The sequence below is a fragment of the Callionymus lyra genome, chromosome 6 (assembly GCF_982586985.1).
Source record: "Callionymus lyra chromosome 6, fCalLyr1.hap1.1, whole genome shotgun sequence".
NCBI classification, from domain to species: Eukaryota; Metazoa; Chordata; class Actinopteri; order Syngnathiformes; family Callionymidae; genus Callionymus; species Callionymus lyra.
Genome location: NC_141823.1, coordinates 1,171,535 through 1,186,955, shown reverse-complemented (window position 1 = coordinate 1,186,955; position 15,421 = coordinate 1,171,535).

Genomic DNA, 15,421 nt, shown 5'->3' with positions numbered 1-15,421 from the left:
GTCGCTACATTATAATGAACAAACATTGAGCTCCAGTCGCTACATTAAAATGAACAAACGTTGAGCTCCAGTCGCTACATTAAAATGAACAAACATTGAGCTCCAGTCGCTACATTAAAATAGTCGCTACATTAAAATGAACAAACATTGAGCTCCAGTCGCTACATTAAAATGAACAAACGTTGAGCTCCAGTCGCTACATTAAAATGAACAAACATTGAGCTCCAGTCGCTACATTAAAATGAACAAACGTTGAGCTGCAGTCGCTACATTAAAATGAACAAACGTTGAGCTCCAGTCGCTACATTAAAATGAACAAACGTTGAGCTCCAGTCGCTACATTAAAATGAACAAACGTTGAGCTCCAGTTGCTACATTAAAATAGTCGCTACATTAAAATGAACAAACGTTGAGCTCCAGTCGCTACATTAAAATGAACAAACATTGAGCTCCAGTCGCTACATTAAAATGAACAAACGTTGAGCTCCAGTCGCTACATTAAAATGAACAAACATTGAGCTCCAGTCACTACATTTAAATGAACTAACATTGAGCTCCAGTTGCTACATTAAAATGAACAAACGTTGAGCTCCAGTTGCTACATTAAAATGAACAAACATTGAGCTCCAGTCGCTACATTAAAATGAACAAACATTGAGCTCCAGTCGCTACATTAAAATGAACAAACGTTGAGCTCCAGTCGCTACATTAAAATGAACAAACATTGAGCTCCAGTCGCTACATTAAAATGAACAAACGTTGAGCTGCAGTCGCTACATTAAAATGAACAAACATTGAGCTCCATTCGCTACATTAAAATGAACAAACATTGAGCTCCAGTCGCTACATTAAAATGAACAAACATTGAGCTCCAGTCGCTACATTAAAATGAACAAACGTTGAGCTGCAGTCGCTACATTAAAATGAACAAACATTGAGCTCCAGTCGCTACATTAAAATGAACAAACGTTGAGCTCCAGTCGCTACATTAAAATTAACAAACGTTGAGCTGCAGTCGCTACATTAAAATGAACAAACGTTGAGCTCCAGTCGCTACATTAAAATAGTCGCTACATTAAAATGAACAAACGTTGAGCTCCAGTTGCTACATTAAAATAGTCGCTACATTAAAATGAACAAACATTGAGCTCCAGTCGCTACATTAAAATGAACAAACGTTGAGCTCCAGTCGCTACATTAAAATGAACAAACATTGAGCTCCAGTCGCTACATTAAAATGAACAAACATTGAGCTCCAGTCGCTACATTAAAATGAACAAACGTTGAGCTCCAGTCGCTACATTAAAATGAACAAACATTGAGCTCCAGTCGCTACATTAAAATGAACAAACGTTGAGCTCCAGTCGCTACATTAAAATGAACAAACATTGAGCTCCGGTCGCTACATTAAAATGAACAAACGTTGAGCTCCAGTCGCTACATTAAAATGAACAAACGTTGAGCTCCAGTCGCTACATTAAAATGAACAAACGTTGAGCTCCAGTCGCTACATTAAAATGAACAAACATTGAGCTCCAGTCGCTACATTAAAATGAACAAACATTGAGCTCCAGTCGCTACATTAAAATGAACAAACGTTGAGCTCCAGTCGCTACATTAAAATGAACAAACGTTGAGCTCCAGTCGCTACATTAAAATGAACTAACATTGAGCTCCAGTCGCTACATTAAAATGAACAAACGTTGAGCTCCAGTCGCTACATTAAAATGAACAAACGTTGAGCTCCAGTTGCTACATTAAAATAGTCGCTACATTAAAATGAACAAACATTGAGCTCCAGTCGCTACATTAAAATGAACAAACGTTGAGCTCCAGTTGCTACATTAAAATGAACAAACATTGAGCTGCAGTCGCTACATTAAAATGAACAAACGTTGAGCTCCAGTCGCTACATTAAAATGAACAAACATTGAGCTCCAGTCGCTACATTAAAATAGTCGCTACATTAAAATGAACAAACGTTGAGCTCCAGTCGCTACATTAAAATAGTCGCTACATTAAAATGAACAAACGTTGAGGTCCAGTCGCTACATTAAAATGAACAAACATTGAGCTCCAGTCGCTACATTAAAATGAACAAACGTTGAGCTCCAGTCGCTAAATTAAAATGAACAAACATTGAGCTCCAGTCGCTACATTAAAATAGTCGCTACATTAAAATGAACAAACTTTGAGCTCCAGTCGCTACATTAAAATGAACAAACATTGAGCTCCAGTCGCTACATTAAAATGAACAAACTTTGAGCTCCAGTCGCTACATTAAAATGAACAAACATTGAGCTCCAGTCGCTACATTAAAATAGTCGCTACATTAAAATGAACAAACATTGAGCTCCAGTCGCTACATTAAAATGAACAAACGTTGAGCTCCAGTCGCTACATTATAATGAACAAACATTGAGCTCCAGTCGCTACATTAAAATGAACAAACGTTGAGCTCCAGTCGCTACATTAAAATGAACAAACATTGAGCTCCAGTCGCTACATTAAAATAGTCGCTACATTAAAATGAACAAACATTGAGCTCCAGTCGCTACATTAAAATGAACAAACGTTGAGCTCCAGTCGCTACATTAAAATGAACAAACATTGAGCTCCAGTCGCTACATTAAAATGAACAAACGTTGAGCTGCAGTCGCTACATTAAAATGAACAAACGTTGAGCTCCAGTCGCTACATTAAAATGAACAAACGTTGAGCTCCAGTCGCTACATTAAAATGAACAAACGTTGAGCTCCAGTTGCTACATTAAAATAGTCGCTACATTAAAATGAACAAACGTTGAGCTCCAGTCGCTACATTAAAATGAACAAACATTGAGCTCCAGTCGCTACATTAAAATGAACAAACGTTGAGCTCCAGTCGCTACATTAAAATGAACAAACATTGAGCTCCAGTCACTACATTTAAATGAACTAACATTGAGCTCCAGTTGCTACATTAAAATGAACAAACGTTGAGCTCCAGTTGCTACATTAAAATGAACAAACATTGAGCTCCAGTCGCTACATTAAAATGAACAAACATTGAGCTCCAGTCGCTACATTAAAATGAACAAACGTTGAGCTCCAGTCGCTACATTAAAATGAACAAACATTGAGCTCCAGTCGCTACATTAAAATGAACAAACGTTGAGCTGCAGTCGCTACATTAAAATGAACAAACATTGAGCTCCATTCGCTACATTAAAATGAACAAACATTGAGCTCCAGTCGCTACATTAAAATGAACAAACATTGAGCTCCAGTCGCTACATTAAAATGAACAAACGTTGAGCTGCAGTCGCTACATTAAAATGAACAAACATTGAGCTCCAGTCGCTACATTAAAATGAACAAACGTTGAGCTCCAGTCGCTACATTAAAATTAACAAACGTTGAGCTGCAGTCGCTACATTAAAATGAACAAACGTTGAGCTCCAGTCGCTACATTAAAATAGTCGCTACATTAAAATGAACAAACGTTGAGCTCCAGTTGCTACATTAAAATAGTCGCTACATTAAAATGAACAAACATTGAGCTCCAGTCGCTACATTAAAATGAACAAACGTTGAGCTCCAGTCGCTACATTAAAATGAACAAACATTGAGCTCCAGTCGCTACATTAAAATGAACAAACATTGAGCTCCAGTCGCTACATTAAAATGAACAAACGTTGAGCTCCAGTCGCTACATTAAAATGAACAAACATTGAGCTCCAGTCGCTACATTAAAATGAACAAACGTTGAGCTCCAGTCGCTACATTAAAATGAACAAACATTGAGCTCCGGTCGCTACATTAAAATGAACAAACGTTGAGCTCCAGTCGCTACATTAAAATGAACAAACGTTGAGCTCCAGTCGCTACATTAAAATGAACAAACGTTGAGCTCCAGTCGCTACATTAAAATGAACAAACATTGAGCTCCAGTCGCTACATTAAAATGAACAAACATTGAGCTCCAGTCGCTACATTAAAATGAACAAACATTGAGCTCCAGTCGCTACATTAAAATGAACAAACGTTGAGCTCCAGTCGCTACATTAAAATGAACAAACGTTGAGCTCCAGTCGCTACATTAAAATGAACTAACATTGAGCTCCAGTCGCTACATTAAAATGAACAAACATTGAGCTCCAGTCGCTACATTAAAATGAACAAACATTGAGCTCCAGTCGCTACATTAAAATGAACAAACGTTGAGCTCCAGTCGCTACATTAAAATGAACAAACGTTGAGCTCCAGTTGCTACATTAAAATAGTCGCTACATTAAAATGAACAAACATTGAGCTCCAGTCGCTACATTAAAATGAACAAACGTTGAGCTCCAGTTGCTACATTAAAATGAACAAACATTGAGCTGCAGTCGCTACATTAAAATGAACAAACATTGAGCTCCAGTCGCTACATTAAAATGAACAAACATTGAGCTCCAGTTGCTACATTAAAATGAACAAACATTGAGCTGCAGTCGCTACATTAAAATGAACAAACATTGAGCTCCAGTCGCTACATTAAAATGAACAAACGTTGAGCTCCAGTCGCTACATTAAAATGAACAAACGTTGAGCTCCAGTCGCTACATTAAAATGAACAAACGTTGAGCTCCAGTCGCTACATTAAAATGAACAAACGTTGAGCTCCAGTCGCTACATTAAAATGAACAAACGTTGAGCTCCAGTCGCTACATTAAAATGAACAAACGTTGAGCTCCAGTCGCTACATTAAAATGAACAAACATTGAGCTCCAGTCGCTACATTAAAATGAACAGAAGTTGAGCTGCAGTCGCTACATTAAAATGAACAAACGTTGAGCTCCAGTCGCTACATTAAAATGAACAAACGTTGAGCTCCAGTCGCTACATTAAAATGAACAAACATTGAGCTCCAGTCGCTACATTAAAATGAACAAACGTTGAGCTCCAGTCGCTATATTAAAATGAACAAACATTGAGCTCCAGTCGCTACATTAAAATGAACAAACGTTGAGCTCCAGTCGCTACATTAAAATGAACAAACATTGAGCTCCAGTCGCTACATTAAAATGAACAAACATTGAGCTCTAGTCGCTACATTAAAATGAACAAACGTTGAGCTCCAGTCGCTACATTAAAATGAACAAACATTGAGCTCCAGTCGCTAGATTAAAATGAACAAACATTGAGCTCCAGTCGCTACATAAAAATGAACAAACATTGAGCTCCAGTCGCTACATAAAAATGAACAAACGTTGAGCTCCAGTCACTACATTAAAATGAACAAACATTGAGCTCCAGTCGCTACATTAAAATGAACAAACATTGAGCTCCAGTCGCTACATTAAAATGAACAAACGTTGAGCTCCAGTCACTACATTAAAATGAACAAACATTGAGCTCCAGTCGCTACATTAAAATGAACAAACGTTGAGCTCCAGTCGCTACATAAAAATGAACAAACATTGAGCTCCAGTCGCTACATTAAAATGAACAAACGTTGAGCTCCAGTCGCTACATTAAAATGAACAAACATTGAGCTCCAGTCGCAACATTAAAATGAACAAACGTTGAGCTCCAGTCACTACATTAAAATGAACAAACATTGAGCTCCAGTCGCTACATTAAAATGAACAAACGTTGAGCTCCAGTCGCTACATTAAAATGAACAAACATTGAGCTCCAGTCGCTACATTAAAATGAACAAACATTGAGCTCCAGTCGCTACATTAAAATGAACAAACATTGAGCTCCAGTCGCTACATTAAAATGAACAAACATTGAGCTCCAGTCGCTACATTAAAATGAACAAACGTTGAGCTCCAGTCGCTACATTAAAATAGTCGCTACATTAAAATGAACAAACATTGAGCTCCAGTCGCTACATAAAAATGAACAAACATTGAGCTCCAGTCGCTACATTAAAATGAACAAACGTTGAGCTCCAGTCGCTACATTAAAATGAACAAACGTTGAGCTCCAGTCACTACATTAAAATGAACAAACGTTGAGCTCCAGTCGCTACATTAAAATAGTCGCTACATTAAAATGAACAAACGTTGAGCTCCAGTCGCTACATTAAAATGAACAAACGTTGAGCTCCAGTCGCTACATTAAAATAGTCGCTACATTAAAATGAACAAACATTGAGCTCCAGTCGCTACATAAAAATGAACAAACATTGAGCTCCAGTCGCTACATTAAAATGAACAAACGTTGAGCTCCAGTCGCTACATTAAAATGAACAAACATTGAGCTCCAGTCGCTACATTAAAATGAACAAACGTTGAGCTCCAGTCGCTACATTAAAATGAACAAACGTTGAGCTCCAGTCGCTACATTAAAATGAACAAACATTGAGCTCCAGTCGCTACATTAAAATGAACAAACATTGAGCTCCAGTCGCTACATTAAAATGAACAAACATTGAGCTCCAGTCGCTACATTAAAATGAACAAACATTGAGCTCCAGTCGCTACATTAAAATGAACAAACGTTGAGCTCCAGTCGCTACATTAAAATGAACAAACATTGAGCTCCAGTCGCTACATTAAAATGAACAAACGTTGAGCTCCAGTTGCTACATTAAAATGAACAAACATTGAGCTCCAGTCGCTACATAAAAATGAACAAACATTGAGCTCCAGTCGCTACATTAAAATGAACAAACGTTGAGCTCCAGTCGCTACATTAAAATGAACAAACATTGAGCTTCAGTCGCTACATTAAAATGAACAAACGTTGAGCTCCAGTCACTAAATTAAAATGAACAAACGTTGAGCTCCAGTCACTACATTAAAATGAACAAACTTTGAGCTCCAGTCACTACATTAAAATGAACAAACTTTGAGCTCCAGTCACTACATTAAAATGAACAAACTTTGAGCTCCAGTCACTACATTAAAATGAACAAACTTTGAGCTCCAGTCGCTACATTAAAATGAACAAACGTTGAGCTCCAGTCACTACATTAAAATGAACAAACTTTGAGCTCCAGTCACTACATTAAAATGAACAAACATTGAGCTCCAGTCGCTACATTAAAATGAACAAACATTGAGCTCCAGTCGCTACATTAAAATAGTCGCTACATTAAAATGAACAAACGTTGAGCTCCAGTCGCTACATTAAAATGAACAAACATTGAGCTCCAGTCGCTACATTAAAATGAACAAACATTGAGCTCCAGTCGCAACATTAAAATGAACAAACGTTGAGCTCCAGTCACTACATTAAAATGAACAAACGTTGAGCTTCAGTCGCTACATTAAAATGAACAAACGTTGAGCTCCAGTCGCTACATTAAAATGAACAAACGTTGAGCTCCAGTCGCTACATTAAAATGAACAAACGTTGAGCTCCAGTCGCTACATTAAAATGAACAAACGTTGAGCTCCAGTCACTACATTAAAATGAACAAACGTTGAGCTCCAGTCGCTACATTAAAATGAACAAACGTTGAGCTCCAGTCGCTACATTAAAATGAACAAACGTTGAGCTCCAGTCGCTACATTAAAATGAACAAACATTGAGCTTCAGTCGCTACATTAAAATGAACAAACGTTGAGCTCCAGTCGCTACATTAAAATGAACAAACGTTGAGCTCCAGTCGCTACATTAAAATGAACAAACGTTGAGCTCCAGTCGCTACATTAAAATGAACAAACGTTGAGCTCCAGTCGCTACATTAAAATGAACAAACGTTGAGCTCCAGTCGCTACATTAAAATGAACAAACGTTGAGCTCTAGTCGCTACATTAAAATGAACAAACGTTGAGCTCCAGTCGCTACATTAAAATGAACAAACATTGAGCTTCAGTCGCTACATTAAAATGAACAAACATTGAGCTTCAGTCGCTACATTAAAATGAACAAACGTTGAGCTCCAGTCACTACATTAAAATGAACAAACATTGAGCTTCAGTCGCTACATTAAAATGAACAAACATTGAGCTCCAGTCGCTACATTAAAATGAACAAACTTTGAGCTCCAGTCACTACATTAAAATGAACAAACGTTGAGCTCCAGTCACTACATTAAAATGAACAAACGTTGAGCCCCAGTCACTACATTAAAATGAACAAACATTGAGCTCCAGTCGCTACATTAAAATGAACAAACATTGAGCTCCAGTCGCTACATTAAAATAGTCGCTACATTAAAATGAACAAACATTGAGCTCCAGTCGCTACATTAAAATGAACAAACATTGAGCTCCAGTCGCTACATTAAAATAGTTGCTACATTAAAATGAACAAACGTTGAGCTCCAGTCGCTACATTAAAATGAACAAACATTGAGCTCCAGTCGCTACATTAAAATAGTCGCTACATTAAAATGAACAAACATTGAGCTCCAGTCGCTACATTAAAATGAACAAACATTGAGCTCCAGTCGCAACATTAAAATGAACAAACGTTGAGCTCCAGTCGCTACATTAAAATGAACAAACATTGAGCTCCAGTCGCTACATTAAAATGAACAAACGTTGAGCTCCAGTCGCTACATTAAAATGAACAAACATTGAGCTTCAGTCGCTACATTAAAATGAACAAACGTTGAGCTCCAGTCGCTACATTAAAATGAACAAACGTTGAGCTCCAGTCGCTACATTAAAATGAACAAACGTTGAGCTCCAGTCGCTACATTAAAATGAACAAACGTTGAGCTCCAGTCGCTACATTAAAATGAACAAACATTGAGCTTCAGTCGCTACATTAAAATGAACAAACGTTGAGCTCCAGTCGCTACATTAAAATGAACAAACGTTCAGCTCCAGTCACTACATTAAAATGAACAAACATTGAGATCCAGTCGCTACATTAAAATGAACAAACATCGAGCTCCGGTCGCTACATTAAAATGAACAAACGTTGAGCTCCAGTCACTACATTAAAATGAACAAACATTGAGCTCCAGTCGCTACATTAAAATGAACAAACGTTGAGCTCCAGTCGCTACATTAAAATGAACAAACGTTGAGCTCGAGTCGCTACATTAAAATGAACAAACATTGAGCTCCAGTCGCTACATTAAAATGAACAAACATTGAGCTCCAGTCGCTACATTAAAATGAACAAACATTGAGCTCCAGTCGCTACATTAAAATGAACAAACGTTGAGCTCCAGTCGCTACATTAAAATGAACAAACGTTGAGCTCGAGTCGCTACATTAAAATGAACAAACATTGAGCTCCAGTCGCTACATTAAAATGAACAAACGTTGAGCTCCAGTCGCTACATTAAAATGAACAAACGTTGAGCTCCAGTCACTACATTAAAATGAACAAACATTGAGCTCCAGTCGCTACATTAAAATGAACAAACATTGAGCTCCAGTCGCTACATTAAAATGAACAAACGCTGAGCTCCAGTCGCTACATTAAAATGAACAAACATTGAGCTCCAGTCGCTACATTAAAATGAACAAACATTGAGCTCCAGTCGCTACATTAAAATGAACAAACATTGAGCTCCAGTCGCTACATTAAAATGAACAAACATTGAGCTCCAGTCGCTACATTAAAATGAACAAACATTGAGCTCCAGTCGCTACATTAAAATGAACAAACATTGAGCTCCAGTCGCTACATTAAAATGAACAAACGTTGAGCTCGAGTCGCTACATTAAAATGAACAAACGTTGAGCTCCAGTCGCTACATTAAAATGAACAAACATTGAGCTCCAGTCGCTACATTAAAATGAACAAACGTTGAGCTCCAGTCGCTACATTAAAATGAACAAACATTGAGCTCCAGTCGCTACATTAAAATGAACAAACGTTGAGCTCCAGTCGCTACATTAAAATGAACAAACATTGAGCTCCAGTCGCTACATTAAAATGAACAAACATTGAGCTCCAGTCGCTACATTAAAATGAACAAACATTGAGCTCCAGTCGCTACATTAAAATGAACAAACATTGAGCTCCAGTCGCTACATTAAAATGAACAAACGCTGAGCTCCAGTCGCTACATTAAAATGAACAAACGTTGAGCTCCAGTCGCTACATTAAAATGAACAAACGCTGAGCTCCAGTCGCTACATTAAAATGAACAAACGTTGAGCTCCAGTCGCTACATTAAAATGAACAAACGTTGAGCTCCAGTCGCTACATTAAAATGAACAAACATTGAGCTCCAGTCGCTACATTAAAATGAACAAACATTGAGCTCCAGTCGCTACATTAGAAGAAGACTCAGAAGAGAACCTTCTGCTGTCTCCTCTTCTTGATGAACCTCCTTTGAATGTCCTTGATATCTGGTCATGAAGACCTTCACGAGGGGCAACAATGACCTTGAAGACAGAACTTAAGGAGCCTGAAGACAATCTTCACTCCTAGATGTGTCCAGAGCTTCCATCGTTGAACCAGAGGTTCTCGTGTCCCAGATGTTCCTTCAACACACCAGAGTCCCTAATTCCAGACTTGGCCTCACTTCGTCTTCTGAGCAGGTCCTGTAAACAGGTTCTTTCAGGAGAAAGTCTGAGGGGGATTTTTACGAGGACCAGGTCCTGAACCAGAGGAACCTCCCGTCCTCAAAGGACTAGGTCCTGAACCAGAGGAACCTCCAATCCTCACAGGACCAGGTGCTGAACTAGAGGAACCTCCCGTCCTCACAGGACCAGGTCCTGAAGTAGAGGAACCTCCCGTCCTCACAGGACCAGGTCCTGAACTAGAGGAACCTCCCGTCCTCACAGGACCAGGTCCTGAACTAGAGGAACCTCCCATCCTCACAGGACCAGGTCCTGAACTAGAGGAACCTCCCGTCCTCACAGGACCAGGTCCTGAACTAGAGGAACCTCCCGTCCTCACAGGACCAGGTCCTGAACTAGAGGAACCTCCCGTCCTCACAGGACCAGGTCCTGAACTAGAGGAACCTCCCGTCCTCACAGGACCAGGTCCTGAACTAAAGGGAACCTCCCGTCCTCACAGGACCAGGTCTTGAACTAGAGGAACCTCCCGTCCTCACAGGACCAGGTCCTGAACTAGAGGAACCTCCCGTCCTCACAGGACCAGGTCCTGAACTAGAGGAACCTCCCGTCCTCACAGGACCAGGTCCTGAACTAAAGGGAACCTCCCGTCCTCACAGGACCAGGTCTTGAACTAGAGGAACCTCCCGTCCTCACAGGACCAGGTCCTGACCTAGAGGAACCTCCCGTCCTCACAGGACCAGGTCCTGAACTAGAGGAACCTCCCATCCTCACAGGACCAGGTCCTGAACTAGAGGAACCTCCCGTCCTCACAGGACCAGGTCCTGAACAAGAGGAACCTCCCGTCCTCACAGGACCAGGTCCTGAACTAAAGGGAACCTCCCGTCCTCACAGGACCAGGTCTTGAACTAGAGGAACCTCCCGTCCTCACAGGACCAGGTCCTGACCTAGAGGAACCTCCCGTCCTCACAGGACCAGGACAGACCAGACAAGAGGGTGAAGGTACCAGAAGTTTTATTTCTAATAAATATTTGGTTTAAGGTTCTAAGACCAGGATCTGGATCCATCAGGTGATCATGAACTTCAGTATCAAGAGGTTCATGTTGGATCAGAAGATAGAAATAAAAAGACTTGAAAAAGGTTCAAAGAGAAAATAAAATGATGGAGAAACAGAAGTAAAGGTTCAGGAGGAGAAAGACTGAGAAGAAGGTTTGATGAACAGAACCAGTGAAGGAAGGATTCGTGAGGAGGATCTTATCTTACCTTATCTTACCTTATCTTACCTTACCTTATCTTACCTTATCTTACCTTATCTTACCTTACCTTATCTTACCTTATCTTACCTTACCTTATCTTACCTTATCTTACCTTACCTTATCTTACCTTATCTTACCTTATCTTACCTTACCTTATCTTACCTTATCTTACCTTACCTTATCTTACCCTATCTTTCCTTATCTTACCTTACCTTATCTTACCTTATCTTACCTTACCTTACCTTACCTTATCTTACCTTATCTTACCTTACCTTATCTTACCTTATCTTACCTTACCTTATCTTACCTTATCTTACCTTATCTTACCTTACCTTATCTTACCTTATCTTACCTTATCTTACCTTACCTTATCTTATCTTATCTTATCTTACCTTATCTTACCTTATCTTACCTTATCTTACCTTATCTTACATTATCTTACCTTATCTTACCTTATCTTTCCTTATCTTACCTTACCTTATCTTACCTTATCTTACCTTACCTTACCTTACCTTATCTTACCTTATCTTACCTTATCTTACCTTACCTTATCTTACCTTATCTTACCTTACCTTATCTTACCTTATCTTACCTTACCTTATCTTACCTTACCTTACCTTATCTTACCTTATCTTACCTTACCTTATCTTACCTTATCTTACCTTACCTTATCTTACCTTATCTTACCTTATCTTACCTTATCTTACCTCAGGTCCACGACACACACGACACACATATCAGCAGTGACGACACACACATATCAGCAGTGACGACACACACATATCACCAGTATGGTGTATCATCAGAGAGAAGATCTACGGGTCGTATCATCAGAGAGAAGATCTACGGGTCGTATTATCAGAGAGAAGATCTACGGGTCGTATCATCAGAGAGAAGATCTACGGGTCGTATTATCAGAGAGAAGATCTACGGGTCGTATTATCAGAGAGAAGATCTACGGGTCGTATCATCAGAGAGAAGATCTACGGGTCGTATTATCAGAGAGAAGATCTACGGGTCGTATCATCAGAGAGAAAATCTACGGTCGTATCATCAGAGAGAAGATCTACGGGTCGTATCACCAGAGAGAAGATCTACGGGTCGTATCATCAGAGAGAAGATCTACAGGTCGTATCATCAGAGAGAAGATCTACGGGTCGTATCATCAGAGAGAAGATCTACGGGTCGTATCATCAGAGAGAAGATCTACGGGTCGTATTATCAGAGAGAAGATCTACAGGTCGTATCATCAGAGAGAAGATCTACGGGTCGTATTATCAGAGAGAAGATCTACAGGTCGTATCATCAGAGAGAAAATCTACGGTCGTATCATCAGAGAGAAGATCTACGGTTGTATCATCAGAGAGAAGATCTACAGGTCGTATCATCAGAGAGAAAATCTACGGTCGTATCATCAGAGAGAAAATCTACGGTCGTATCATCAGAGAGAAGATCTACGGGTCGTATCATCAGAGAGAAGATCTACGGGTCGTATCATCAGAGAGAAGATCTACGGGTCGTATTATCAGAGAGAAGATCTACAGGTCGTATCATCAGAGAGAAGATCTACGGGTCGTATTATCAGAGAGAAGATCTACAGGTCGTATCATCAGAGAGAAAATCTACGGTCGTATCATCAGAGAGAAGATCTATGGGTCGTATTATCAGAGAGAAGATCTACAGGTCGTATCATCAGAGAGAAGATCTACGGGTCGTATTATCAGAGAGAAAATCTACGGTCGTATCATCAGAGAGAAGATCTACGGGTCGTATCATCAGAGAGAAGATCTAAGGGTCGTATTATCAGAGAGAAGATCTACAGGTCGTATCATCAGAGAGAAAATCTACGGTCGTATCATCAGAGAGAAGATCTACGGGTCGTATCATCAGAGAGAAGATCTACGGGTCGTATCATCAGAGAGAAGATCTACGGGTCGTATTATCAGAGAGAAGATCTACGGGTCGTATCATCAGAGAGAAGATCTACGGGTCGTATTATCAGAGAGAAGATCTACAGGTCGTATCATCAGAGAGAAAATCTACGGTCGTATCATCAGAGAGAAGATCTACGGGTCGTATCATCAGAGAGAAGATCTACAGGTCGTATCATCAGAGAGAAAATCTACGGTCGTATCATCAGAGAGAAAATCTACGGTCGTATCATCAGAGAGAAGATCTACGGGTCGTATCATCAGAGAGAAGATCTACGGGTCGTATTATCAGAGAGAAGATCTACAGGTCGTATCATCAAAGAGAAGATCTACGGGTCGTATTATCAGAGAGAAGATCTACAGGTCAGGTTAAATAGAAATGACACCAGTTATTAAATGATTAAAATAAAACTGAATTAAATAGAAATGAAACCAGTTATTAAATGATTAAAATAAAACTGAATTAAATAGAAATGACACCAGTTATTAAATGATTAAAATAAAACTGAATTAAATAGAAATGACACCAGTTATTAAATGATTGAAATAAAACTGAATTAAATAGAAATGACACCAGTTATTAAATGATTGAAATAAAACTGAATTAAATAGAAATGACACCAGTTATTAAATGATTAAAATAAAACTGAATTAAATAGAAATGACACCAGTTATTAAATGATTAAAATAAAACTGAATTAAATAGAAATGACACCAGTTATTAAATGATTAAAATAAAACTGAATTAAATAGAAATGACACCAGTTATTAAATGATTGAAATAAAACTGAATTAAATAGAAATGACACCAGTTATTAAATGATTAAAATAAAACTGAATTAAATAGAAATGACACCAGTTATTAAATGATTAAAATAAAACTGAATTAAATAGAAATTACACCAGTTATTAAATGATTAAAATAAAACTGAATTTAATAGAAATGACACCAGTTATTAAATGATTAAAATAAAACTGAATTAAATAGAAATGACACCAGTTATTAAATGATTAAAATAAAACTGAATTAAATAGAAATGACACCAGTTATTAAATGATTAAAATAAAACTGAATTAAATAGAAATGACACCAGTTATTAAATGATTAAAATAAAACTGAATTAAATAGAAATGACACCAGTTATTAAATGATTAAAATAAAACTGAATTAAATAGAAATGACACCAGTTATTAAATGATTAAAATAAAACTGAATTAAATAGAAATGACACCAGTTATTAAATGATTGAAATAAAACTGAATTAAATAGAAATGACACCAGTTATTAAATGATTAAAATAAAACTGAATTAAATAGAAATGACACCAGTTATTAAATGATTAAAATAAAACTGAATTAAATATAAATGACACCAGTTATTAAATGATTAAAATAAAACTGAATTAAATAGAAATGACACCAGTTATTAAATGATTGAAATAAAACTGAATTAAATAGAAATGACACCAGTTATTAAATGATTAAAATAAAACTGAATTAAATAGAAATGACACCAGTTATTAAATGATTAAAATAAAACTGAATTAAATAGAAATGACACCAGTTATTAAATGATTAAAATAAAACTGAATTAAATAGAAATGACACCAGTTATTAAATGATTAAAATAAAACTGAATTAAATAGAAATGACACCAGTTATTAAATGATTAAAATAAAACTGAATTAAATAGAAATGACACCAGTTATTAAATGATTAAAATAAAACTGAATTAAATAGAAATGACACCAGTTATTAAATGATTAAAATAAAACTGAATTAAATAGAAATGACACCAGTTATTAAATGATTAAAATAAAACT